Source organism: Bombina bombina, chromosome 9 (assembly GCF_027579735.1).
Source record: "Bombina bombina isolate aBomBom1 chromosome 9, aBomBom1.pri, whole genome shotgun sequence".
NCBI lineage: Eukaryota > Metazoa > Chordata > Amphibia > Anura > Bombinatoridae > Bombina > Bombina bombina.
The window spans coordinates 197,220,469-197,247,273 of NC_069507.1; positions in this window are offsets into that span (position 1 = coordinate 197,220,469).

Below are 26,805 nucleotides of genomic sequence, written 5' to 3' on the forward strand. Positions count from 1 at the left end.
AAAGCTGACAATTTGCATATCTTACCCACAATTCTCTTGTTCATTGGAAACTAATTTCCTATGCAAATATTTACATTCATTTAATTTTGAGACATGGAGGATTTTAATTTCAGTTTTTTTATCTCCCCCCATAATTTTAATGAATTTTGGTTTAACCATGAAAATAGCTTTTCCAATGCAGCAACCAGAAATCTATCTCCTACTGCTGAGTTCCAAAAAGAACGAAACAGGCTTGTCTAGTGAGTGATTTCTGGTTTGCTGTCATAATCATGTTTAAAAGGATCGCTATGTCAAAACAGTATTTTTGAAGCAATAAAACTGACAATTTGCATATCTAATTTGCATATCTTACCCACAATTCTCTTGTGCATTGGAAACATTGTATTTTAAGAATTTCTGGGGAAAATCAAGCGGGGATACTTGCATAGATGTACTAATTCCCTATGCAAATATTTACATTCATTTAATTTTGAGGCATGGACGATTTTAATTTCAGTGTTTTTATCTCCCCCTATAATTTTAATGAATTTTGGTTTAACCATGAAAATAGCTTTTCCAATGCAGCAAACAGAAAGCTATCTCCTACTGATAAGTTCCAAAAAGAATGAAACAGGCTTGTCTAGTGAGTGATTGCTGGTTTGCTGTTATAATCTTGTTTAAAAGGATTGCTGTGTCAAAACAGTATTTTTGAAGCAATAAAACTGACAATTTGCATATCTAATTTGCATATTTTACCCACAATTCTCTTGTGCATTGGAAGCATTGTATTTTAAGAATTCCTGGGGAAAATCAAGCGGGGATACTTGCATAGATGCACTAATTCCCTATGCAAATATTTACATTCATTTAATTTTGAGGCATGGACTATTTTAATTTCAGTTTTTTTTATATCCCCCCATAATTTTAATGAATTTTGGTTTAACCATGAAAATAGCTTTTCCAATGCAGCAACCAGAAAGCTATCTCCTACTGATAAGTTCCAAAAAGAATGAAACAGGCTTGTCTAGTGAGTGATTTCTGGTTTGCTGTCATAATCCTGTTTAAAAGGATCGTTGTGTCAAAACAGTTTTTTTGAAGCAAAAAAATGGAGAATTTGCATATCTTACCCACAATTCTCTTGTGCATTGGAAACATTGTATATTAAGAATTTCTGGGGAAAAGCTAGCGGGGATACTTGCCTAGATGTACTAATTTCCTATGCAAATATTTACATTCATTTAATTTTAAGACATGGAGGATTTCAGTTTTTTATCTCCCCCCATAATTTTAATGAATTTTGGTTTAATCATGAAAATAGCTTTTCCAATGCAGCAACCAGAAATCTATCTCCTAATGAAAAGTTCCAATAAAAAAATGAAACAGGGTTGCCTAGTGAGTGATTTCTGGTTTGCTGTCATAATCCTGTTTAAAAGGATCGCTATGTCAAAACAGTATTTTTGAAGCAAAAAAACGGAGTGTTTGCATATCTTACCCACAATTCTCTTGTGCGTTGGAAACATTGTATATTAAGAATTTCTGGGGAAAAGCAAGCGGGGATACTTGCCTAGATGTACTAATTTCCTATGCAGATATTTACATTCATTTAATTTTGAGACATGGAGGATTTTAATTTCAGTTTTTTATCCCCCCCCCCCATAATTTTAATGAATTTTGGTTTAACCATGAAAATAGCTTTTCCAATGCAGCAACCAGAAAGCTATCTCCTACTGAAAAGTTCCACAAAGACTGAAACAGACTTGCCTAGTGAGTGATTTCTGGTTTGCTGTCATAATCTTGTTTAAAAGGATTGCTGTGTCAAAACAGTATTTTTTTGAAGCAAAAAACTGAGAATTTGCATTGCTAATTTGTATATCTTACCCACAATTCTCATGTGCATTGGCAACATTTTATATTAAGAATTTCTGGGGAAAAGCAAGTGGGGAATCTTGCCTAGATGTACTAATTTTCTATGCAAATATTTACATTCATTTAATTTTGAGACATGGAGGATTTTAATTTCAGTTTTTTATCTCCCTCCATAATTTTAATGATTTTTTTTAACCATGAAAATAGCTTTTCCAATGCAGCAACCAGAAAGTTATCTCCTACTGATAAGTTCCAAAAAGAATGAAACAGGCTTGCCTAGTGAGTGATTTCTGGTTTGCTGTCATAATCTTGTTTAAAAGGATTGCTGTGTGAAAACAGTATTTTTGAAGCAATAAAACTGACAATTTGCATATCTAACTTGCATATTTTACCCACAATTCTCTTGTGCATTGGAAACATTGTATTTTAAGAATTTCTGGGGAAAAGCAAGTGGGGAATCTTGCATAGATGTACTAATTTCCTATGCAAATATTTACATTCATTTAATTTTGAGGCATGGACGATTTTAATTTAAGTTTTTTATCTCCCCCCATAATTTTAATGAATTTTGGTTTAACCATGAAAATAGCTTTTCAAATGCAGCAACCAGAAATCTATCTCCAACTGCTTAGTTCCAAAAAGAACAAAACAGGCTTGTCTAGTGAGTGATTTCTGATTTGCTGTCATAATCCTGTTTAAAAGGATCGCTATGTCAAAACAGTATTTTTGAAACAAAAAAACTGAGAATTTGTATATCTTACGCACAATTCTGTTGTGCATTGGAAACATTGTATATTAAGAATTTCTGGGGAAAAGCAAACGGGGATACTTGCCTGGATGTACTAATTTCCTATGCAAATATTTACATTCATTTAATTTTGAGTCATGGAGGATTTTAATTTCAGTTTTTTATCCCCCACCATAATTTTAATGAATTTTGGTTTAAGCATGAAAATAGCTTTTCCAATGCATCAACCAGAAATCTATCTCCTACTGAAGAGTTCCAAAAAGAAAGAAAAAGGCTTGTCTAGTGAGTGATTTGCTGTCATAATTCTGTTTAAAAGGATCGCTGTGTCAAAACAGTATTTTTGAAGCAAAAAAAAATGAGAATTTGCATATCTTACCCACAATTCTCTTGTGCATTGGAAATGTATATTAAAAATTTCTGGAGAAATGCAAGCGGGGATACTTGGCTAGATGTACTAATTTCCTATGCAAATATTTACATTCATTTAATTTAGAGACATGGAGGATTTTAATTTCGGTTCTTTATCTCCCCACATAATTTTAATGAATTTTGTTTTAACCATGGAAATAGCTTTTCCAATGCAGCAACCAGAAATATATCTCCTACAGATAAATTCCAAAACAAGAATTTCTGGGGAAAAGCCAGTGGGGATACTTGCATAGATGTACTAATTTCCTATGCAAATATTTACATTCATTTAATTTTGAGACATGGAGGATTTTAATTTCAGTTTTTTATCTCCCCCATAATTTTAATGAATTTTGGTTTAACCATGAAAATAGCTTTTCAAATGCAGCAACCAGAAATCTATCTTCTACTGCTTAGTTCCAAAAAGAACGAAACAGGCTTGTCTAGTGAGTGATTTCTGATTTGCTGTCATAATCCTGTTTAAAAGGATCGCTATGTCAAAACAGGATTTTTGAAGCAAAAAAATGGAGAATTTGCATATCTTACCCACAATTCTCTTGTACATTGGAAACATTGTATATTAAGAATTTCTGGGGGAAAGCAAGCGGGGATACTTGCCTAGATGAACTAATTTCCTATGCAAATAATTACTTTGATTTAATTTTGAGTCATGGAGGATTTTAATTTCAGTTTTTTATCCCCCACCATAATTTTAATGAATTTTGGTTTAAGCATGAAAATAGCTTTTCCAATGCAGCAACCAGAAATCTATTTCCTACTGAAGAGTTCTAAAAAGAAAGAAAAAGGCTTGTCTAGTGAGTGATTTCTGATTTGCTGTCATAATCCTCTTTAAAAAGATTGCTGTGTCAAAACAGTATTTTTGAAGCAAAAAAAATGAGAATTTGCATATTTTACCCACAATTCTCTTGTGCATTGGAAATGTATATTAAAAATTTCTGGGTAAAAGCAAGCGGGGATACTTGGCTAGATGTACTAATTTCCTATGCAAATATTTACATTCATTTAATTTAGAGACATGGAGGATTTTAATTTCGGTTCTTTATCTTCCCACATAATTTTAATGAATTTTGTTTTAACCATGGAAATAGCTTTTCCAATGCAGCAACCAGAAATCTATCTCCTACAGATAAATTCCAAAAAGAATGAAACAGGCTTGTCTAGTGAGTGATTTCTGGTTTGCTGTCATAATCCTGTTTAAAAGGATCGCTGTGTCAAAACAGTATTTTTGAAGCAATAAAACTGACAATTTGCATATCTTACCCACAATTCTCTTGTGCATTGGAAACATTGTATTTTAAGAATTTCTGGGGAAAAGCAAGTGGGGGTACTTGCCTAGATGTACTAATTTCCTATGCAAATATTTACATTCATTTCATTTTGAGGCATGGAAGATTTTAATTTCAGTTTTTTATCTCCCCCCATAATTTTAATGAATTTTGGTTTAACCATGAAAATAGCTTTTCCAATCAAGCAACCAGAAATCTATCTCCTACTGATGAGTTCCAAAAAGAACGAAACAGACTTGTTTAGTGAGTGATTTCTGGTTTGCTGTCATAATCCTGTTTAAAAGGATCGCTATGTCAAAACAGTATTTTTGAAGCAAAGAAACGGAGTGTTTGCATATCTTACCGACAATTCTCTTGTGCGTTGGAAACATTGTATATTAAGAATTTCTGGGGAAAAGCAAGCAGGGATACTTGCCTAGATGTACAAATTTCCTATGCAAATATTTACATTCATTTAATTTTGAGACATGGAGGATTTTAATTTCAGTTTTTTTATCTCCCCCCATAATTTTAATGAATTTTGGTTTAACCATGAAAATAGCTTTTCCAATACAGCAAACAGAAAGCTATCTCCTACTGATAAGTTCCAAAAAGAATGAAACAGGCTTGTCTAGTGAGTGATTTCTGGTTTGCTGTCATAATCTTGTTTAAAAGGATTGCTGTGTCAAAACAATATTTTTGAGGCAATAAAACTGACAATTTGCATATCTTACCCACAATTCTCTTGTTCATTGGAAACATTGTATTTTAAGAATTTCTGGGGAAAATCAAGCGGGGATACTTGCATAGATGTACTAATTTCCTATGCAAATATTTACATTCATTTAATTTTAAGGCATGGAGAATTTCAGTTTTTTATCTTCCCCCATAATTTTAATGAATTTTGGTTTAATCATGAAAATAGCTTTTTCAATGCAGCAACCAGAACTCTATCTCCTACTGATAAGTTCCGATAAAAAAAATGAAACTGGCTTATCTAGTGAGTGATTTCTGGTTTGCTGTCATAATCTTGTTTAAAAAGATTGATGTGTCAAAACAGTATTTTTGTAGCAATACAACTGACAACTTGCATATCTTACCCACAATTCTCTTGTGCATTGGAAACGTTGTATATTAAGAATTTCTGGGGAAAAGCAAGCGGGGATACTTGCCTAGATGTGCTAATTTCCTATGTAAATAATTACTTTGATTTAATTTTGAGTCATGGAGGATTTTAATTTCAGTTTTTTATTGTCCCCCATAATATTAATGAATTTTGGTTTAACCACGAATATAGCTTTTCCAATGCAGCAACCAGAAATCTATTTCCTACTGATGAGTTCCAAAAAGAAATAAAAAGGCTTGTCTAGTGAGTGATTTCTGATTTGCTGTCATAATCCTGTTTAAAAGGATTGCTGTGTCAAAACAGTATTTTTGAAGCAAAAAAACGGAGAATTTGCATATCTTACCCACAATTCTCTTGTACATTGGAAACATTGTATATTAAGAATTTCTGGGGGAAAGCAAGCGGGGATACTTGCCTAGATGAACTAATTTCCTATGCAAATAATTACTTTGATTTAATTTTGAGTCATGGAGGATTTTAATTTCAGTTTTTTATCCCCCACCATAATTTTAATGAATTTTGGTTTAAGCATGAAAATAGCTTTTCCAATGCAGCAACCAGAAATCTATTTCCTACTGAAGAGTTCTAAAAAGAAAGAAAAAGGCTTGTCTAGTGAGTGATTTCTGATTTGCTGTCATAATCTTGTTTAAAAAGATTGATGTGTCAAAACAGTATTTTTTGTAGCAATACTACTGACAACTTGCATATCTTACCCACAATTCTCTTGTGCATTGGAAACGTTGTATATTAAGAATTTCTGGGGAAAAGCAAGCGGGGATACTTGCCTAGATGTGCTAATTTCCTATGTAAATAATTACTTTGATTTAATTTTGAGTCATGGAGGATTTTAATTTCAGTTTTTTTATTGTCCCCCATAATATTAATGAATTTTGGTTTAACTACGAATATAGCTTTTCCAATGCAGCAACCAGAAATCTATTTCCTACTGATGAGTTCCAAAAAGAAATAAAAAGGCTTGTCTAGTGAGTGATTTCTGATTTGCTGTCATAATCCTGTTTAAAAGGATTGCTGTGTCAAAACAGTATTTTTGAAGCAAAAAAACGGAGAATTTGCATATCTTACCCACAATTCTCTTGTGCATTGGAAACATTGTATATTAAGAATTTCTGGGGAAAAGCAAGCGGGGATACTTGCCTAGATGTACTAATTTCCTATGCAAATATTTACATTCATTTAATTTTGAGACATGGAGGATTTTAATTTCATTTTTTTTATCTCACCCCATAATTTTAATGAATTTTGGTTTAACCATGAAAATAGCTTTTCCAATGCAGGAACCAGAAATCTATCTCCTACTGATAAATTCCAAAAAAAATAATGAAACAGGCTTGCCTAGTGAGTGATTTCTGGTTTGCTGTCATAATCTTGTTTAAAAGGATTGCTGTGTCAAACAGTATTTTTGAAACAATAAAATTGAGAGTTTGCATATCTTACCCACAATTCTCTTGTGCATTGGAAACATTGTATTTTAAGAATTTCTGGGGAAAAGCAAGCGAGGATACTTGCATAGATGTACTAATTTCCTATGCAAATATTTACATTGATTTAATTTTGAGGCATGGACGATTTTAATTTCAGTTTTTTATCTTCTCCCCATAATTTTAATGAATATTGGTTTAACCATGAAATAGCTTTTCCAATGTAGCAACCAGAAGTCTGTCTTCTACTGCTGAGTTCCAAAAAGAATGAAACAGGCTTGTCTGTTGAGTGATTTCTGGTTTGCTGTCATAATCCTGTTTAAAAGGATTGCTGTGTCAAAACATTATTTTTGAAGCAAAAAAACTGAGAATTTGCATATCTTACCCACAATTCGCTTGTGCATTGGAAACATTGTATATTAAGAATTTCTGGGGAAAAGCAAGCAGGGATACTTGCCTAGATGTACTAATTTCCTATGCAAATAATTACTTTGATTTAATTTTGAGTCATGGAGGATTTTAATTTCAGTTTTTTATCCCCCCCCCCCCCATAATTTTAATGAATTTTGGTTTAACCATGAAAATAGCTTTTCCAATGCAGCAACCAGAAAGCTATCTCCTACTGATAAGTTCCACAAAGAATGAAACAGACTTGCCTAGTGAGTGATTTCTGGATTGCTGTCATAATCTTGTTTAACCTTTTAAAGCCGTTATGCCGTTCCATTCCGTCATAATTAGACTGGGCTTTAAAGCCGTTATGACGGAATGGAACGTCATAACTAACGGCTGTCCTGAAGCCTTCTGTGCTTCAGGGATTTAATCGCGGTCTGGAGGGCGTTCCTAGGATTGTAGGGACGCCCCCCAGATGCGATCCAATAATTGAAATCTCGCGATCGTATGCACGATCGCGTAGTTTCAATTTGTCTACATCGGAACAGTTGTTCCGATGTAGGCACTTTAACCCTGTCACGAAAGGGTTAAAAGGATTGCTGTGTGCAAACAGTATTTTTGAAGCAATAAAACTGACAATTTGCATATCTAATTTGCATATCTTACCCACAATTCTCTTGTGCATTGGAAACATTGTATTTTAAGGATTTCTGGGGAAAATCAAGTGGGGATACTTGCATAGATGTACTAATTCCCTATGCAAATATTTACATTCATTTAATTTTGAGGCATGGACGATTTTAATTTCAGTTTTTTTATCTCCCTTCATAATTTTAATGAATTTTGGTTTAACCATGAAAATAGCTTTTCCAATGCAGCAACCAGAAAGCTATTTCCTACTGATAAGTTCCAAAAAGAATGAAACAGGCTTGTCTAGTGAGTCATTTCTGGTTTGCTGTTATAATCCTGTTAAAAGGATCGTTGTGTCAAAACAGTATTTTTGAAGCAAAAAAATGGAGAATTTGCATATCTTACCCACAATTCTCTTGTGCATTGGAAACATTGTATATTAAGAATTTCTGGGGAAAAGCAAGTGGGGATACTTGCCTAGATGTACTAATTTCCTATGCAAATATTTACATTCATTTAATTTTGAGACATGGAGAATTTCAGTTTTTTATCTCCCCCCATAATTTTAATGAATTTTGGTTTAATCATGAAAACAGCTTTTCCAATGCAGCAACCAGAAATCTATCTCCTAATGATAAGTTCCAATAAAAAAATGAAACAGGGTTTCCTAGTGAGTGATTTCTGGTTTGCTGTCATAATCCTGTTTAAAAGGATCGCTGTGTCAAAACAGTATTTTTGAAGCAAAAAAACTGAGTTTGCATATCTTACCCACAATTCTCTTGTGCATTGGAAACATTGTATTTTAAGAATTTCTGGGGAAAAGCAAGCGGGGATACTTGCCTAGATGTACTAATTTCCTATGCAAATATTTACATTCATTTAATTTTGAGACATGGAGGATTTTAATTTCAGTTTTTTTATCTCCCCCCATAATTTTAATGAATTTTGGTTTAACCATGAAAATAGCTTTTCCAATGCAGCAAGCAGAAATCTATCTCCTACTGATAAGTTCCAAAAAGAATGAAACAGGCTTGCCTTGTGAGTGATTTCTGGTTTGCTGTCATAATCTTGTTTAAAAGGATTGCTGTGTCAAAACAGTATTTTTGAAGCAATAAAACTGACAATTTGCATATCTTACCCACAATTCTCTTGTGCATTGGAAACATTGTATTTTAAGAATTTCTGGGGAAAATCAAGCGGGGATACTTGCATAGATGTACTAATTTCCTATGCAAATATTTACATTCATTTAATTTTAATGAATTTTGGTTTAACCATGAAAATAGCTTTTCCAATGCAGCAACCAGAAATCTATCTCCTACTTATGAGTTCCAAAAAGAACGAAACAGGCTTGTCTAGTGAGTGATTTTTGATTTGCTGTCATAATCCTGTTTAAAAGGATCGCTGTATCAAAACAGTATTTTTGAAGCAAAAAAACTGAGAATTTGCTATATCTTACCGACAATTCTATTGTGCATTGGAAACATTGTATATTAAGAATTTAATTAGATGTACTAATTTCCTATGTAAATAATTACTTTGATTTAATTTTGAGTCACGGAGGATTTTAATTTCAGTTTTTTATCCCCCCCCATAATTTTAATGAATTTTGGTTTAACCATGAAAATAGCTTTTCCGATGCAGCAACCAGAAATCTATCTCCTACTTATGAGTTCCAAAAAGAATGAAACAGACTTGCCTAGTGAGTGATTTCTTGATTGCTGTCATAATCTTGTTTAAAAGGATTGCTGTGTGAAAACAGTATTTTTGAAGCAATAAAACTGACAATTTGCATATCTAATTTGCATATCTTACTCACAATTCTCTTGTGCATTGGAAACGTTGTATTTTAAGAATTTCTGGGGAAAAGCAAGCGGGGATACTTGCATAGATGTACTAATTTCCTATGTAAATAATTACTTTGATTTAATTTTGAGTCACGGAGGATTTTAATTTCAGTTTTTTATCCCCCCCCATAATTTTAATGAATTTTGGTTTAACCATGAAAATAGCTTTTCCAATGCCGCAACCAGAAATCTATCTCATACTGCTGAGTTTCATAAAGAACGAAACATGCTTGTCTAGTGAGTGATTTCTGGTTTGCTGTCATAATCCTGTTTAAAAGAATCGCTATGTCAAAACAGTATTTTTGAAGCAAAAAAATGGAGTGTTTTCATGTCTTACCCACTATTCTCTTGTGCGTTTGAAACATTGTATATTAAGAATTTCTGGGGAAAAGCAAGCGGGGATACTTGCCTAGATGTACTAATTTCCTATGCAAATATTTACATTAATTTAATTTTGAGACATGGAGAATTTTAATTTCAGTTTTTTTATTTCCCCCTATAATTTTAATGAATTTTGGTTTAACCATGAAAATAGCTTTTCCAATGCAGCAATCAGAAAGCTATCTCCTACTGATAAGTTCCAAAAAGAATGAAACAGGCTTGCCTAGTGAGTGATTTCTGGTTTGCTGTCATAATCTTGTTTAAAAGGATTGCTGTGTCAAAACAGTATTTTTGAAGCAAAAAAATGAGAATTTGCATATGTTACCCACAATTCACTTGTGCATTGGAAACATTGTATATTAAGAATTTCTGGGGAAAAGCAAGCGGGGACACTTGCCTAGATGTACTAATTTCCTATGCAAATATTTACATTTGTTTAATTTTGACACATGGAGGATTTTAATTTCATTTTTTTATCTCACCCCATAATTTTAATGAATTTTGGTTTAACCATGAAAAAAGCTTTCCAATGCAGCAAGCAGAAGTTTATCTCCTACTGATAAGTTCCAAAAAAATAATGAAACAGGCTTACCTAGTAAGTGATTTGTGGTTTGCTGTTATAATCTTGTTTAAAAGGATTGCTGTGTCAAAACAGTATTTTTGAAGCAATAAAACTGAGAATTTGCATATCTTACCCACAATTCTCTTGTGCATTGGAAACATTGTATATTAAGAATTTCTGCGGAAAAGGAAGCGGGGATACTTGCCTAGATGTACTAATTTCCTATGCAAATAATTACTTTGATTTAATTTTGAGTCATGGAGGATTTTAATTTCAGTTTTTTATCCCCCCCCCTTCATAATTTTAATGAATTTTGGTTTAACTATGAAAATAGCTTTTCCAATGCAGCAACCAGAAATCTATCTCCTACTGATGAGTTCCAAAAAGAAAGAAAAAGGCTTATTTAGTGAGTGTTTTCTGATTTGCTGTCATAATCCTGTTTAAAAGGATCGCTGTGTCAAAACAGTATTTTTGAAGCAAAAAACTGAGAATTTGTATTTCTAATTTGTATATCTTACCCACAATTCACTTGTGCACTGGAAACATTGTATATTAAGAATTTCTGGGGAAATGCAAATATTTACATTCATTTAATTTTGAGACATGGAGGATTTTAATTTCAGTTTTTTATCCCCCCCCCCCCCATAATTTTAATGATTTTTTTTAACCATGAAAATAGCTTTTCCAATGCAGCAACCACAAAGTTATCTCCTACTGATAAGTTCCAAAAAGAATGAAACAGGCTTGCCTAGTGAGTGATTTCTGGTTTGCTGTCATAATCTTGTTTAAAAGGATCGCTGTGTCAAAACAGTATTTTTGAAGCAAAAAACTGAGAATTTGCATTTCTAATTTGTATATCTTACCCACAATTCTCTAGTGCATTGGAAACATTGTATATTAAGAATTTCTGGGGAAAAGCAAGTGGGGATACTTGCCTAGATGTACTAATTTTCTATGAAAATATTTACATTCATTTAATTTTGAGACATGGAGGATTTTAATTTCAGTTTTTTATCTTTCTCCATAATTTTAATGATTTTTTTTGAACCATGAAAATAGCTTTTCCAATGCAGCAACCAGAATGTTATCTCCTACTGATAAGTTCCAAAAAGAATGAAACAGGCTTGCCTAGTGAGTGATTTCTGGTTTGCTGTCATAATCTTGTTTAAAAGGATTGCTGTGTGAAAACAGTATTTTTGAAGCAATAAAACTGACAATTTGCATATCTAACTTGCATATCTTACCCACAATTCTCTTGTGCATTGGAAACATTGTATTTTAAGAATTTCTGGGGAAAAGCAAGCGGGATACTTGCATAGATGTACTAATTTCCTATGCAAATATTTACATTCATTTAATTTTGAGGCATGGACTATTTTAATTTAAGTTTTTTATCTCCCCCCATAATTTTAATGAATTTTGGTTTAAGCATGAAAATAGCTTTTCCAATGCAGCAACCAGAAATCTATCTCCTACTGAAGAGTTACAAAAAGAAAGAAAAAGGCTTGTCTAGTGAGTGATTTCTGATTTGCTGTCATAATTCTGTTTAAAAGGATCGCTGTGTCAAAACAGTATTTTTGAAGCAAAAAAAATGAGAATTTGCATATCTTACCCACAATTCTCTTGTGCATTGGAAATGTATATTAAAAATTTCTCGGGAAATGCAAGCGGGGATACTTGGCTAGATGTACTAATTTCCTATGCAAATATTTACATTCATTTAATTTAGAGACATGGAGGATTTTAATTTTGGTTCTTTATCTCCCCACATAATTTTAATGAATTTTGTTTTAACCATGGAAATAGCTTTTCCAATGCAGCAACCAGAAATATATCTCCTACAGATAAATTCCAAAACAAGAATTTCTGGGGAAAAGCCAGCGGGGATACTTGCATAGATGTACTAATTTCCTATGCAAATATTTACATTCATTTAATTTTGAGACATGGAGGATTTTAATTTCAGTTTTTTATCTCCCCCAATAATTTTAATGAATTTTGGTTTAACCATGAAAATAGCTTTTCAAATGCAGCAACCAGAAATCAATCTCCTACTGCTTAGTTCCAAAAAGAACGAAACAGGCTTGTCTAGTGAGTGATTTCTGATTTGCTGTCATAATCCTGTTTAACCCTTTCGTGACAGGGTTAAAGTGCCTACATCGGAACAACTGTTCCGATGTAGACAAATTGAAACTACGCGATCGTGCATACGATCGCGAGATTTCAATTATTGGATCGCATCTGGGGGGCGTCCCTACAATCCTAGGAACGCCCTCCAGACCGCGATTAAATCCCTGAAGCACAGAAGGCTTCAGGACAGCCGTTAGTTATGACGTTCCATTCCGTCATAACGGCTTTAAAGCCCAGTCTAATTATGACGGAATGGAACGGCATAACGGCTTTAAAAGGTTAAAAGGATCGCTATGTCAAAACAGTATTTTTGAAGCAAAAAAACTGAGAATTTGCATATCTTACCCACAATTCTTTTGTACATTGGAAACATTGTATATTAAGAATTTCTGGGGAAAAGCAAGCGGGGATACTTGTCTAGATGAACTAATTTCCTATGCAAATAATTACTTTGATTTAATTTTGAGTCATGGAGGATTTTAATTTCAGTTTTTTATCCCCCACCATTATTTTAATGAATTTTGGTTTAAGCATGAAAATAGCTTTTCCAATGCAGCAACCAGAAATCTATTTCCTACTGAAGGATTCCAAAAAGAAAAAAAAAAGGCTTGTCTGGTGAGTGATTTCTGATTTGCTGTCATAATCCTGTTTAACCCTTTCGTGACAGGGTTAAAGTGCCTACATCGGAACAACTGTTCCGATGTAGACAAATTGAAACTACGCGATCGTGCATACGATCGCGAGATTTCAATTATTGGATCGCATCTGGGGGGCGTCCCTACAATCCTAGGAACGCCCTCCAGACCGCGATTAAATCCCTGAAGCACAGAAGGCTTCAGGACAGCCGTTAGTTATGACGTTCCATTCCGTCATAACGGCTTTAAAGCCCAGTCTAATTATGACGGAATGGAACGGCATAACGGCTTTAAAAGGTTAAAAGGATCGCTGTGTCAAAACAGTATTTTTGAAGCAAAAAAAATGAGAATTTGCATATCTTACCCACAATTCTCTTGTGCATTGGAAATGTATATTAAAAATTTCTGGGGAAAAGCAAGCGGGGATACTTGGCTAGATGTACTAATTTCCTATGCAAATATTTACATTCATTTAATTTAGAGACATGGAGGATTTTAATTTCGGTTCTTTATCTTCCCACATAATTTTAATGAATTTTGTTTTAACCATGGAAATAGCTTTTCCAATGCAGCAACCAGAAATCTATCTCCTATAGATAAATTCCAAAAACAATGAAACAGGCTTGTCTAGTGAGTGATTTCTGGTTTGCTGTCATAATCCTGTTTAAAAGGATCGCTGTGTCAAAACAAAAAATTTTTGAAGCAAAAAAACGGAGAATTTGCATATCTAATTTGCATATATTACCCACAATTCTCTTGTGCATTGGAAACATTGTATATTAAGAATTTCTGGGGAAAAGCAAGCGGGGATACTTGCCTAGATGTACTAATTTCCTATGCAAATATTTACATTCATTTAATTTTGACACATGGAGGATTTTAATTTCATTTTTTACCCATATCTTACTCACAATTCTCTTGTGCATTGGAAACGTATATTAAACATTTCTAGGGAAATGCAAGCGGGGATACTTGGCTAGATGTACTAATTTCCTATGCAAATATTTACATTCATTTAATTTAGAGACATGGAGGATTTTAATTTTGGTTCTTTATCTCCCCACATAATTTTAATGAATTTTGGTTTAACCATGAAAATAGCTTGTCCAATGCAGCAACCAGAAATCCATCTCAAACTGATAAGTTCCAAAAAAAAAAAAAAATGAAACAGGCTCGTCTAGTGAGTGATTTCTGGTTTGCTGTCATAATCTTGTTTAAAAGGATTGATGTGTCAAAACAGTATTTTTGAAGCAAAAAAACTGAAAATTTGCATATCTTACCCACAATTATCTTGTGCATTGGAAACGTTGTATTTTAAGAATTTCTGGGAAAAAGCCAGCGGGGATACTTGCATAGATGTACTAATTTCCTATGCAAATATTTACATTCATTTAATTTTGAAGCATGGACGAGTTTAATTTCAGTTTTTTATCTCCCCCCATAATTTTAATGAATTTTGGTTTAACCATGAAAATAGCTTTTCCAATGCAGCAATCAGAAATCTATCTCCTACTGCTTAGTTCCAAAAAGAACAAAACAGGCTTGTCTAGTGAGTGATTTCTGGTTTGTTGTCATAATCCTGTTTAAAAGGTTCACAATATCGAAACCGTATTTTTGAAGCAAAGAACTGAGAATTTGCATTTCTAATTTGCATGTCTTACCCACAATTCTTTTGTGCATTAGGGACATTATATATTAAGAAATTCTGGGGAAAAGCAAGTGTGGATACTTGCCTAGATGTTCTAATTTACTATGCAAATATTTAAAATTTTTTAATATGAGACATGGAGGATTTTAATTTCAGTTTTTTTATCTCCCCCCATAATTTTAATGAATTTTGGTTTAACCATGAAAATAGCTTTTCCAATGCAGCAACCAGAAATCTATCTCCTACTGATAAGTTCCAACAAGAATGAAACAGGCTTTCCTAGTGAGTGATTTCTGGTTTGCTGTCATAATCTTGTTTAAAAGGATTGCTGTGTGAAAACAGTATTTTTGAAGCAATAAAACTGACAATTTGCATATCTTACCCACAATTCTCTTGTGCATTGGAAACATTGTATTTTAAGAATTCCTAGAGAAAAGCAAGCGGGGATACTTGCATAGATGTACTAATTTCCTATGCAAATATTTACATTCATTTAATTTTGAGGCATGGACGATTTTAATTTCAGTTTTTTTATCTCCCCCCATAATTTTAAAGAATTTTGGTTTAACCATGAAAATAGCTTTTCCAATGCAGCAAACAGAAAACTTTCTCCTACTCATAAGTTACAAAAAGAATGAAACAGGCTTGCCTAGTGATTGATTTCTGGTTTGCTGTCATAATCTTGTTTAAAAGGATTGCTGTGTCAAAACAGTATTTTTGAAGCAATAAAACTGACAATTTGCATATCTTACCCACAATTCTCTTGTGCATTGGAAACATTGTATTTTAAGAATTTCTGGGGAAAATCAAGCGGGGATACTTGCATAGATGTACTAATTTCCTATGCAAATATTTACATTCATTTAATTTTGAGGCATGGATGATTTTAATTTCATTTTTTTTTATCTCCCCCCATAATTTTAATGAATTTTGGTTTAACCATGAAAATAGCTTTTCCAATGCAGCAACCAGAAATCTATCTCCTACTTATGAGTTCCAAAAAGAACGAAACAGGCTTGTCTAGTGAGTGATTTCTGATTTGCTGTCATAATCCTGTTTAAAAGGATCGCTGTATCAAAACAGTATTTTTGAAGCAAAAAAACTGAGAATTTGCTATATCTTACCCACAATTCTATTGTGCATTGGAAACATTGTATATTAAGAATTTAATTAGATGTACTAATTTCTTATGTAAATAATTACTTTGATTTAATTTTGAGTCACGGAGGATTTTAATTTCAGTTTTTTATCCCCCCCCCCATAATTTTAATGAATTTTGGTTTAACCATGAAAATAGCTTTTCCAATGCAGCAACCAGAAATCTATCTCCTACTTATGAGTTCCAAAAAGAATGAAACAGACTTGCCTAGTGAGTGATTTCTTGATTGCTGTCATAATCTTGTTTAAAAGGATTGCTGTGTGAAAACAGTATTTTTGAAGCAATAAAACTGACAATTTGCATATCTAATTTGCATATCTTACTCACAATTCTCTTGTGCATTGGAAACGTTGTATTTTAAGAATTTCTGGGGAAAAGCAAGCGGGGATACTTGCATAGATGTACTAATTTCCTATGCAAATATTTACATTCATTTAATTTTGAGGCATGGAAGATTTTAATTTCAGTTTTTTATCTCCCCCCATAATTTTAATGAATTTTGGTTTAACCATGAAAATAGCTTTTCCAATGCCGCAACCAGAAGTCTATCTCATACTGCTGAGTTTCATAAAGAACGAAACACGCTTGTCTAGTGAGTGATTTCTGGTTTGCTGTCATAATCCTGTTTAAAAGAATCGCTATGTCAAAACAGTATTTTTGAAGCAAAAAAATGGAGTGTTTGCATATCTTACCCACAATTCTCTTGTGCGTTTGAAACATTGTATATTAAGAATTTCTGGGGAAAAGCAAGCGGGGATACTTGCCTAGATGTACTAATTTCCTATGCAAATATTTACATTCATTTAATTTTGAGACATGGAGGATTTTAATTTCAGTTTTTTTATTTCTCCCTATAATTTTAATGAATTTTGGTTGAACCATGAAAATAGCTTTTCCAATACAGCAATCAGAAAGCTATCTCCTACTGATAAGTTCCAAAAAGAATGAAACAGGCTTGCCTAGTGAGTGATTTCTGGTTTGTTGTCATAATCCTGTTTAAAAGGATCACAATATCGAAACAGTATTTTTGAAGCAAAAAAACAGAGAATTTGCATATCTTACCCACAATTCTCTTGTGCATTGGAAACATTGTATATTAAGAATTTGTGGGGAAAAGCAAGCGGGGATATTTGCCTAGATGTACTAATTTCCTATGCAAATAATTACTTTGATTTAATTTTGAGTCATGGAGGATTTTAATTTCAGTTTTTTATCCCCCCCCCCCCCCATAATTTTAATGAATTTTGGTTTAACCATGAAAATAGCTTTTCCAATGCAGCAACTAGAAATCTATCTCCTACTGATGAGTTCCAAAAAAAAAAAAAAAAAGGCTTGTCTAGTGAGTGATTTCTATCATAATCCAGTTTAAAAGGATCGCTGTATCAAAACCGTATTTTTGAAGCAAAAAACTGAGAATTGCATTTCTAATTTACATGTCTTACCCACAATTCTTTTGTGCATTAGGAACATTATATATTAAGAATTTCTGGGGAAAAGCAAGTGTGGATACTTGCCTAGATGTTCTAATTTACTATGCAAATATTTACATTTTTTTAATATGAGACATGGAGGATTTTAATTTCATTTTTTTTTTATCTCCCCCCATAATTTTAATGAATTTTGGTTTAACCATGAAAATAGCTTTTCCAATGCAGCAACCAGAAATCTATCTCCTACTGATAAGTTCCAACAAGAATGAAACAGGCTTTCCTAGTGAGTGATTTCTGGTTTGCTGTCATAATCTTGTTTAAAAGGATTGCTGTGTGAAAACAGTATTTTTGAAGCAATAAAACTGACAATTTGCATATCTTACCCACAATTCTCTTGTGCATTGGAAACATTGTATTTTAAGAATTCCTAGAGAAAATTAAGCGGGGATACTTGCATAGATGTACTAATTTCCTATGCAAATATTTACATTCATTTAATTTTGAGGCATGGACGATTTTAATTTCAGTTTTTTTTATCTCCCCCCATAATTTTAAAGAATTTTGGTTTAACCATGAAAATAGCTTTTCCAATGCAGCAAACAGAAAACTTTCTCCTACTCATAATTTCCAAAAAGAATGAAACAGGCTTGCCTAGTGAGTGATTTCTGGTTTGCTGTCATAATCTTGTTTAAAAGGATTGCTGTGTCAAAACAGTATTTTTGAAGCAATTAAACTGACAATTTGCATATCTTACCCACAATTCTCTTATGCATTGGAAACATTGTATTTTAAGAATTTCTGGGGAAAATCAAGCGGGGATACTTGCATAGATGTACTAATTTCCTATGCAAATATTTACATTCATTTAATTTTGAGGCATGGATTATTTTAATTTCAGTTTTTTTTATCTCCCCCCATAATTTTAATGAATTTTGGTTTAACCATGAAAATAGCTTTTCCAATGCAGCAACCAGAAATCTATCTCCTACTTATGAGTTCCAAAAAGAACGAAACAGGCTTGTCTAGTGAGTGATTTCTGATTTGCTGTCATAATCCTGTTTAAAAGGATCGCTGTATCAAAACAGTATTTTTGAAGCAAAAAAACTGAGAATTTGCTATATCTTACCCACAATTCTCTTGTGCATTGGAAACATTGTATATTAAGAATTTAATTAGATGTACTAATTTCCTATGTAAATAATTACTTTGATTTAATTTTGAGTCACGGAGGATTTTAATTTCAGATTTTTATCCCCCCCCCATAATTTTAATGAATTTTGGTTTAACCATGAAAATAGCTTTTCCAATGCAGCAACCAGAAATCTATATTCTGCTTATGAGTTCCAAAAAGAATGAAACAGACTTGCCTAGTGAGTGATTTCTTGATTGCTGTCATAATCTTGTTTAAAAGGATTGCTGTGTGAAAACAGTATTTTTGAAGCAATAAAACTGACAATTTGCATATCTAATTTGCATATCTTACTCACAATTCTCTTGTGCATTGGAAACGTTGTATTTTAAGAATTTCTGGGGAAAAGCAAGCGGGGATACTTGCATAGATATACTAATTTCCTATGCAAATATTTACATTCATTTAATTTTGAGGCATGGAAGATTTTAATTTCAGTTTTTTATCTCCCCCCATAATTTTAATGAATTTTGGTTTAACCATGAAAATAGCTTTTCCAATGCCGCAACCAGAAATCTATCTCATACTGCTGAGTTTCATAAAGAACGAAACACGCTTGTCTAGTGAGTGATTTCTGGTTTGCTGTCATAATCCTGTTTAAAAGAATCGCTATGTCAAAACAGTATTTTTGAAGCAAAAAAATGGAGTGTTTGCATATCTTACCCACAATTCTCTTGTGCGTTTGAAACATTGTATATTAAGAATTTCTGGGGAAAAGCAAGCAGGGATACTTGCCTAGATGTACTAATTTCCTATGCAAATATTTACATTCATTTAATTTTGAGACATGGAGGATTTTAATTTCAGTTTTTTTATTTCCCCCTATAATTTTAATGAATTTTGGTTTAACCATGAAAATAGCTTTTCCAATGCAGCAATCAGAAAGCTATCTCCTACTGAAAAGTTCCAAAAAGAATGAAACAGGCTTGCCTAGTGAGTGATTTCTGGTTTGCTGTCATAATCTTGTTTAAAAGGATTGCTGTGTCAAAACAGTATTTTTGAAGCAAAAAAAATGAGAATTTGCATATGTTACCCACAATTCACTTGTGCATTGGAAACATTGTATATTAAGAATTTCTGGGGAAAAGCAAGCGGGGACACTTGCCTAGATGTACTAATTTCCTATGCAAATATTTACATTCATTTAATTTTGACACATGGAGGATTTTAATTTCATTTTTTTATCTCACCCCATAATTTTAATGAATTTTGGTTTAACCATGAAAATAGCTTTCCAATGCAGCAAGCAGAAATCTATCTCCTACTGATAAGTTCCAAAAAAGAATGAAACAGGCTTACCTAATGAGTGATTTGTGGTTTGCTGTCATAATCTTGTTTAAAAGGATTGCTGTGTCAAAACAGTATTTTTGAAGCAATAAAACTGAGAATTTGCATATCTTACCCACAATTCTCTTGTGCATTGGAAACATTGTATATTAAGAGTTTCTGGGGAAAAGCAAGTGGGGATACTTGCCTAGATGAACTAATTTCCTATGAAAATAATTACTTTGATTTAATTTTGAGTCATGGAGGATTTTAATTTCAGTTTTTTATCCCCCACCATAATTTTAATGAATTTTGGTTTAAACCATGAAAATAGCTTTTCCAATGCAGCAAACAGAAATCTATCTCCTACTGATAAATTCCAAAAACAATGAAAAAGGCTTCTCTAGTGTGTGATTTCTCGTTTGCTGTCATAATCCTGTTTAAAATGATCGCTGTGTCAAAACAGTATTTTTGAAGCAAAAAAATTGAGAATTTGTATATCTTACCCACAATTCTCTTGTGCATTGGAAACATTGTATTTTAAGAGTCTCTGGGGAAAAGCAAGAGGGTTTACTTGTATAGATGTACTAATTTCCTATGCAAATATTTACATTCACTTAATTTTGAGGCATGGACGATTTTAATTTCAGTTTTTTATCTCCCCCCATAATTTTAATGAATTTTGGTTTAACCAAGAAAATAGCTTTTCCGACGCAGCAGCCAGAAATCTATGTCCTACTGCTGAGTTCCAAAAAGAACGAAACAGGCTTGTCTAGTGAGTGATTTCTGGTTTGTTGGCATAATCCTGTTTAAAAGGATCGCTGTGTCAAAACAGTATTTTTGAAGCAAAAAAACTGAGAATTTGCATATCTAATTTGCATATGTTACCCACAATTCTCTTGTGCATTGGAAACATTGTATATTAAGAATTTCTGGGGAAAAGCAAGCGGGGATACTTGCCTAGATGTACTAATTTCCTATGCAAATATTTACATTCATTTAATTTTGACACATGGAGGTTTTTAATTTCAGTTTTTTTATCTCCCCCCATAATTTTAATGAATTTTGGTTTAACCATGAAAATAGCTTTTCCAATGCAGCAACCAGAAATCTATCTCCTACTGATAAGTTCCAAAAAAAGAATGAAACAGGCTTGTCTAGTGAGTGATTTCTGGTTTGCTGTCATAATCTTGTTTAAAAAGATCGCTGTGTCAAAACAGTATTTTTGAAGCAAAAAAACTGAGAATTTGCATATCTTACCCACAATTCTCTTGTGCATTGGAAACATTGTATATTAAGAATTTCTGGGGGAAAGCAAGCGGGGATACTTGCCTAGATGTACTAATTTCCTATGCAAATAATTACTTTGATTTAATTTTGAGTCATGGAGGATTTTAATTTCAGTTTTTTATACCCCCCATAATTTTAATGAATTTTGGTTTAAACCATGAAAATAGCTTTTCCAATGCAGCAACCATAAATCTATCTCCTACTTATGAGTTCCAAAAAGAAAGAAAAAGGCTTGTCTAGTGAGTGATTTCTGAATTGCTGTCATAATTCTGTTTAAAAGGATCGCTGTGTCAAAACAGTATTTTTGAAGCAAAAAACTGAGAATTTGCATTTCTAATTTGCATATGTTACCCACAATTCTCTTGTGCATTGGAAACATTGTATATTAAGAATTTCTGGGGAAAAGCAAGCAGAGATATTTGCCTAGATGTACTAATTTCCTATGTAAATAATTACTTTGATTTAATTTTGAGTCATGGAGGATTTTAATTTCATTTTTTTTATCCCCCCCCCCATAATTTTAATGAATTTTGGTTTAACCATGAAAATAGCTTTTCCAATGCAGCAACCAGAAATCTATCTCCTACTCATAAATTCCAAAAACAATGAAACAGGCTTGTCTAGTGAGTGATTTCTCGTTTGCTGTCATAATCCTGTTTAAAACGATCGCTGTGTCAAAACAGTATTTTTGAAGCAAAAAAATTGAGAATTTGTATATCTTACCCACAATTCTCTTGTGCATTGGAAACATTGTATTTTAAGAGTTTCTGGGGAAAAGCAAGCGGATATACTTGCATAGATGTACTAATTTCCTATGCAAATATTTACATTCACTTAATTTTGAGGCATGGACGATTTTAATTTCAGTTTTTTATCTCCCCCCATAATTTTAATGAATTTTGGTTTAACCATGAAAATAGCTTTTCCAACGCAGCAGCTAGAAATCTATCTCCTACTGCTGAGTTCCAAAAAGAACGAAACAGGCTTGTCTAGTGAGTGATTTCTGGTTTGATGGCATAATCCTGTTTAACCCTTTCGTGACAGGGTTAAAGTGCCTACATCGGAACAACTGTTCCGATGTAGACAAATTGAAACTACGCGATCGTGCATACGATCGCGAGATTTCAATTATTGGATCGCATCTGGGGGGCGTCCCTACAATCCTAGGAACGCCCTCCAGACCGCGATTAAATCCCTGAAGCACAGAAGGCTTCAGGACAGCCGTTAGTTATGACGTTCCATTCCGTCATAACGGCTTTAAAGCCCAGTCTAATTATGACGGAATGGAACGGCATAACGGCTTTAAAAGGTTAAAAGGATCGCTGTGTCAAAACAGTATTTTTGAAGCAAAAAAACTGAGAATTTACATATCTAATTTGCATATGTTACCCACAATTCTCTTGTGCATTGGAAACATTGTATATTAAGAATTTCTGGGGAAAAGCAAGCAGGGATACTTGCCTAGATGTACTAATTTCCTATGCAAATATTTACATTCATTTAATTTTGACACATGGAGGTTTTTAATTTCATTTTTTTATCTCACCCCATAATTTTAATGAATTTTGGTTTAACCATGAAAATAGATTTTCCAATGCAGCAACCAGAAATCTATCTCCTACTGATAAGTTCCAAAAAAGAATGAAACAGGCTTGCCTAGTGTGTGATTTCTGGTTTGCTGTCATAATCTTGTTTAAAAGGATTGCTGTGTGAAAACAGTATTTTTGAAGCAATAAAACTGAGAATTTGCATATCTTACCCACAATTATCTTGTGCATTGGAAACATTGTATATTAAGAATTTCTGGGGAAAAGCAAGTGGGGATACTTGCCTAGATGTACTAATTTCGTATGCAAATAATTACTTTGATTTAATTTTGAGTCATGGAGGATTTTAATTTCAGTTTTTTATCCCCCCCCCCATAATTTTAATGAATTTTGGTTTAAACCATGAAAATAGCTTTTCCAATGCAGCAACCAGAAATCTATCTCCTACTTATGAGTTCCAAAAAGAAAGAAAAAGGTCTTGTCTAGTGAGTGATTTCTGAATTGCTGTCATAATTCTGTTTAAAATGATCGCTATGTCAAAACAGTATTTTTGAAGCAAAAAACTGAGAATTTGCATTTCTAATTTGCATATCTTACCCTCAATTCTCTTGTGCATTGGAAACATTGTATATTAAGAATTTCTGGGGAAAAGCAAGTGGGGATACTTGCCTAGATGTACTATGCAAATATTTACATTCATTTAATTTTGACACATGGAGGTTTTTAATTTCATTTTTTATCTCACCCCATAATTTAAATGAATTTTGGTTTAACCATGAAAATAGCTTTTCCAATGCAGCAACCAGAAATCTATCTCCTACTGATAAGTTCCAAAAATAGAATGAAACAGGCTTGCCTAGTGAGTGATTTCTGGTTTGCTGTCATAATCTTGTTTAAAAGGATTGCTGTGTCAAAACAGTATTTTTGAAGCAATAAAACTGAGAATTTGCTTATCTTACCCACAATTCTCTTGTGCATTGGAAACATTGTATATTAAGAATTTCTGGGGAAAAGCAAGCAGGGATACTTGCGTGGATGTACTAATTTCCTATGCAAGTATTTACATTAATTTAATTTAGAGTCATGGAGAATTTTAATTTCAGTTTTTTATCCCCCAAAATAATTTTAATGAATTTTGGTTTAAGCATGAAAATAGCTTTTCAAATGCAGCAACCAGAAATCTATCTCCTACTGAAGAGTTCCAAAAAGAAAGAAAAAGGCTTTTCTAGTGAGTGATTTCTGATTTGCTGTCATAATTCTGTTTAAAAGGATCGCTGTGTCAAAACAGTATTTTTAAAGCAAAAAAAAATGAGAATTTGCATATCTTACCCACAATTCTCTTGTGCATTGGAAACGTATATTAAACATTTCTGGGGAAATGCAAGCGGGGATACTTGGCTAGATGTACTAATTTCCTAGGCAAATATTTACATTCATTTAATTTAGAGACATGGAGGATTTTAATTTCGGTTCTTTATCTCTCCACATAATTTTAATGAATTTTGGTTTAACCATGAAAATAGCTTGTCCAATGCAGCAACCAGAAATCCATCTCAAACTGATAAGTTCCAAAAAAAAAAAAAAAAAAAAAAAATGAAACAGGCTTGCCTAGTGAGTGATTTCTGGTTTGCTGTCATAATCTTGTTTAAAAGGATTGCTGTGTCAAAACAGTATTTTTGAAGCAATAAAACTGAGAATTTGCATATCTTACCCACAATTCTCTTGTGCATTGGAAACATTGTATTTTAAGAATTTCTGGGGAAAAGCAAGCGGGGATACTTGCATAGATGTACTAATTTCCTATGCAAATATTTACATTCATTTAATTTTGAGGCATGGACGATTTTAATTTCAGTTTTTTATCTCCCCCCATAATTTTAATGAATTTTGGTTTAACCATGAAAATAGCTTTTCCAATGCAGCAACCAGAAATCTATCTCCTACTTATGAGTTCCAAAAAGAATGAAACAGGCTTGTCTAGTGAGTGATTTCTGGTTTGTTGTCATAGTCCTGGTTAAAAGGATCGCTGTGTCAAAACAGTATTTTTGAAGCAAAAGAAACTGAGACTTTGCATATCTTACCCACAATTCTCTTGTGCATTGGAAACATTGTATATTAAGAATTTCTGGGGAAAAGCAAGCAGGGATACTTGCGTGGATGTACTAATTTCCTATGCAAGTATTTACATTAATTTAATTTAGAGTCATGGAGGATTTTAATTTCAGTTTTTTATCCCCCAAAATAATTTTAATGAATTTTGGTTTAAGCATGAAAATAGCTTTTCAAATGCAGCAACCAGAAATCTATCTCCTACTGAAGAGTTCCAAAAAGAAAGAAAAAGGCTTTTCTAGTGAGTGATTTCTGATTTGCTGTCATAATTCTGTTTAAAAAGATCGCTGTGTCAAAACAGTATTTTTAAAGCAAAAAAAAATGATAATTTGCATATCTTACCCACAATTCTCTTGTGCATTGGAAACGTATATTAAACATTTCTGGGGAAATGCAAGCGGGGATACTTGGCTAGATGTACTAATTTCCTAGGCAAATATTTACATTCATTTAATTTAGAGACATGGAGGATTTTAATTTCGGTTCTTTATCTCCCCACATAATTTTAATGAATTTTGGTTTAACCATGAAAATAGCTTGTCCAATGCAGCAACCAGAAATCCATCTCAAACTGATAAGTTCCAAAAAAAAAAAAAAAAATGAAACAGGCTCGTCTAGTGAGTTATTTCTGGTTTGCTGTCATAATCTTGTTTAAAAGGATTGATGTGTCAAAACAGTATTTTTGAAGCAAAAAAACTGAAAATTTGCATATCTTACCCACAATTATCTTGTGCATTGGAAACGTTGTATTTTAAGAATTTCTGGGAAAAAGCCAGCGGGGATACTTGCATAGATGTACTAATTTCCTATGCAAATATTTACATTCATTTAATTTTTAAACATGGACGAGTTTAATTTCAGTTTTTTATCTCCCCCCATAATTTTAATGAATTTTGGTTTAACCATGAAAATAGCTTTTCCAATGCAGCAATCAGAAATCTATCTCCTACTGCTTAGTTCCAAAAAGAACAAAACAGGCTTGTCTAGTGAGTGATTTCTGGTTTGTTGTCATAATCCTGTTTAACCCTTTCGTGACAGGGTTAAAGTGCCTACATCGGAACAACTGTTCCGATGTAGACAAATTGAAACTACGCGATCGTGCATACGATCGCGAGATTTCAATTATTGGATCGCATCTGGGGGGCGTCCCTACAATCCTAGGAACGCCCTCCAGACCGCGATTAAATCCCTGAAGCACAGAAGGCTTCAGGACAGCCGTTAGTTATGACGTTCCATTCCGTCATAACGGCTTTAAAGCCCAGTCTAATTATGACGGAATGGAACGGCATAACGGCTTTAAAAGGTTAAAAGGATTACAATATCGAAACAGTATTTTTGAAGCAAAAAAACAGAGAATTTGCATATCTTACCCACAATTCTCTTGTGCATTGGAAACATTGTATATTAAGAATTTGTGGGGAAAAGCAAGCGGGGATATTTGCCTAGATGTACTAATTTCCTATGCAAATAATTACTTTGATTTAATTTTGAGTCATGGAGGATTTTAATTTCAGTTTTTTATTCCCCCCCCATAATTTTAATGAATTTTGGTTTAACCATGAAAATAGCTTTTCCAATGCAGCAACTAGAAATCTATCTCCTACTGATGAGTTCCAAAAAAAAAAAAAAAAAGGCTTGTCTAGTGAGTGATTTCTTATTTGCTATCATAATCCTATTTAAAAGGATCGCTGTATCAAAACAGTATTTTTGAAGCAAAAAACTGAGAATTTGCATGTCTTA